Source organism: Piliocolobus tephrosceles, chromosome 6, assembly GCF_002776525.5.
Source record: "Piliocolobus tephrosceles isolate RC106 chromosome 6, ASM277652v3, whole genome shotgun sequence".
In the NCBI taxonomy this organism is placed as follows: Eukaryota; Metazoa; Chordata; class Mammalia; order Primates; family Cercopithecidae; genus Piliocolobus; species Piliocolobus tephrosceles.
The window spans coordinates 130,615,334-130,619,169 of NC_045439.1; positions in this window are offsets into that span (position 1 = coordinate 130,615,334).

Consider the following 3,836-nt stretch of genomic DNA (forward strand, 5'->3'; position numbering starts at 1 on the left):
CTCACTCTTGTTCCCCAGGCTGGTGTGTGATGGCATGATCTTGGTTCACTGCAACCTCTGCCTCCTGGGTTCAATCGATTCCCCTGCCTCAGCCTCCCAAGTAGCTGGGATTACAGGTGCCTGCCACCATGCCTGGCTAACTTTTGTATTTTTAGTAGAGATGTGGTTTCACCATGTTGGCCAGGCTGGTCTCAAACTCCTGATCTCAGGTGATCTACCTGCCTTGGCCTCCCAAAGTGCTGGGATTACAGGTGTAAGCCACTGAGCCCGGCCAGAATCTCTACTTTTAACACATATCCTGGAGGATTATTATGATCAAGTATGTTGGAGGAATAGCTAGAATGCCTGTTAGGGTATAAAAAGTATTATGTTTTACTTCTTCATGTATATTTGCATGTTTTCCTAACAGACCCTTAATATTACTAGATGATTAGCCAGTATTGCTAGATGATTAGCTAGATAATATGGATGATTTAACTGGCAGGTAGTGGCCCTAATGCAGTAATAAGAAACTCTGTCCATAGATAGTTGAGAAAGAGCCCTAGGTGCTGGCACATTAAATAGGCCTTATGAAATATATTTTGGTGTTCTTGAGAGATGAGAATGAATTTTCAAGAAGCCAATTTGGTCTCATTTTAACTTGGAAGACAGAAGAGATGATCAAGAGTCTCATTGTTTATATAAAAAGACTGTAGTAAATGCATCAAAGCATTCATAAGGTTAGGCACCTCTACATGCTTCTTGAGGTTAGATACCTCTACATGGTTGGTGTGGTATCTGGCACACAGTAAGCTCTCAATAAAACTAATGGAATGAATAAATAAATGAATGAACATTGTATTCATTGATGGTGACTGGGACATGTTCCTTTCTCCTCCCTATCTGTCTAGGTCTTCTCACCTGAAGGACGTTGGGAAGACTTTAATTGGAATCACAAGAATTGGGTATAAACTTTGGCTCCACATTCACTGTCTGTGGGACATTCACTATCTGTGGGCTTCATCTGTCAATGGGTGGGCTGTCTTTGGGTAGGTCACCCAGTTGAAACCCTGATAAACCCATCAGATCTTGTGATACTTTTTTGCTATCATGAGAACAGGATGGGAAAGACTGGCCCCCATGATTCAATTACCTCCCCTTGGGTCCCTCCTACAACATGTGGCAATTCTGGGAGATACAATTCAAACTGAGATTTGGGTGGGGACACAGCCAAACTATATCAGTACCCTATATTGTTTCTGGAGAGGGGAGACATAATAAGATTGTAAAAATGTAAATAAGAGGGAGTCACATAACATGGGTACCATGATCTCTTCCGGGAAGGAATGAGAGAGGAAGGAATCAAGAGAGCTGCAACCAGATCTTTGGCTTTATCTAAAGGTTCTATTTTTTATTTATTTTTTATTTTTGAGATGGAGTCTCACTGTCAGCCTGGAGTGCAGTGGTGTGATCTTGGCTCACTGCAACCTCCGCCTCCCAGATTCAAGTGATTCTCCTGCCTCAGCCTCCCAAGTAGCTGGAATTTACACATGCCTGTCACCATGCCTAGCTAATTTTTGTCTTTTTAGAAGAGGTGAGGTTTCACCATGTTGGCCAGGCTGGTCTCAAACTTCTGACCTCATGTGATGCACCTGCGTCGGCCTCCCAAAGTGCTGGGATTACAGGTGTGAGCCACTGCGCCCAGCCAAGGTTTTATTTTTATATTGAGAAACATCTAAATTAGATTAAGCAGAATATGGATGATTAAAAACTAGATGGTAAATATGAGTGTTTTTATTTTATTCTTATTTTTGAAATTAGTAATAACTTCATAGTTTTAAAAATTAAAAGAAATGTAAAATTTCTATGACCCAAAAATGCAAAGAATTGACTTATGTCCAGATATTTATTCCCAGAACTTTCTAGCAATAAGCTCAAGAGGAATGGGGTATGGCATTTGTTGACCTGTACAGAATCATATTTAAAGTGATATGATTATGAAAATGCCATTTAAAAGGCACAAATTTTGCCTTCAGAAATGCTTCTTTCTGTAGGGTGACCATTGTGCCATTTTTTCTTTTCTACCCTGCACGAATAGCATATCACCTGCTGTCAATGCCTTGACCTTCAATGATGGATACTGAAGCCTTTTATAGAAATACAGAAAAGCAGCTTTCCCCAACGTTTTCTCCCCTACCTTCTCTCCTGAACAGTACTGATGTGGCTGGTTGGTAGAAGTCTACCACTAGGATCCTATGGAGTAGACATACAGGGCCTTCAGAACTGCTGTGGGGGAAGAAGAGAAGGTTAGTTTTGGGAATTGTTTAGTAGTGGGGAAGATCAGGGATGGACAGAGAAGGGGCGTAGAAGTTAAATCTCTCTGAGATGAAATTTAACTCATCTCATTGTTGAAATGACGAATGATGTAACGTTTCCAGGTTTCCTCTAACATTTACTGAACACACATTATGGCTTCATGGTTTAGGGGATCTAGGCTTTGCGGATGTTACTCCATTATTTCTCTAAACAACCACTGAGATTATTGAGATTGTACTTTTTTTGGGGGGGGGGAACGGAGTCTCACTCTGTCATCCAGGCTAGAGTGCAGTGGTGCAATCGTGCAATCTCAGCTCACTGCAACCTCTGCCTCCCAGGTTTGAGTAATTCTTCTGCCTCAGCTTCTTGAGTAGCTGGGACTACAGGCATGCACCACCACTCTTGGCTAATTTTTGTATTTTTAATAGAGACAGGGTTTCACCATGTTGGGCAGACTTGAACTCTTGTACCTCAAGTGATTCATCTGCCTCAGCCTCCCAAAGTGCTAGGATTACAGGGGTGAGTCACCATGCCCAGCCAGAGACTGTATTGTTATTTCCATTTTTCAGACAAGGAAACCAAAGCTTAGAGAAGTTAAATGACATGCCTGAGGTTGTATGACACGAGTGGCCAAGAGTTACAGCCAAGTCTCTCATTCTGTTTGGTGTCACCTCTTAAAGTCTCCAATTTGATCTGCTTTTCTCTGTTAAATAACAAATCCTGATTTCTCTTTCTAGGAAATTTTCTTCAGTTGCCTGTAAGCATTTATTTTGAGAATAGCACTGCACTTTTTCCTGCAGTGTCCCGTTTGATAACATCAATAGACTCAAATGACACAGAACTCTTTTTAATCACTTAAACCTTCGTAAGTAGAGTAGGCAATCAATGCTAAGTCAGGGTCAGAGCTTTCTGACACTTACCATGTGCATTTTACTGAGGCATTAATAGGAGAAAATCATGATATGGTTACCTTTAAATGAGGATATTAACAAGTTTATATTTCTTCAAAATATGTGGTAGCTTATGATGGGATGTTAAGTGGTTTCTAATAGTTTCCTATGATCTGAGATAAAAAACTTCTTTCGAACGTTGTCTTTCATTATCTCTTCATTTGTAGCTGAGTAATGCAGAGAGATTCTTCTCCAGGTCTTGCCTCTGAGTGACCATCTTAAAGGCATCAGTTGTGGTAGTGGGGGCCAGCCATGTTCAGTCACTTAGGCCTTTCCTTCAGTGTGAAAAAGTCTGGCTGGACTCAGAGGAAATGGGTTGAGGGACTAAAGCAAATGGCTTCTGTTTCTTACATTGTTTGAGGAGTCCTTGCCCAGATGGCTAGGACAGAGAGGACTAGAGAGGAAGGGTGTCAAGGATGGTGCAGCTCCCGGTTACAGATATGGCAGCTTCCACGGAGATCAGGTGGAGTTCTGAGCTTTTGGAAACTACCTGAAAACGTTCCGCTAGCTCGCTTTCTTTCTTTCTTTCTTTCTTTCTTTCTTTCTTTCTTTCTTTCTTTCTTTCTTTCTTTCTTTCTTTCTTTCTTTCTT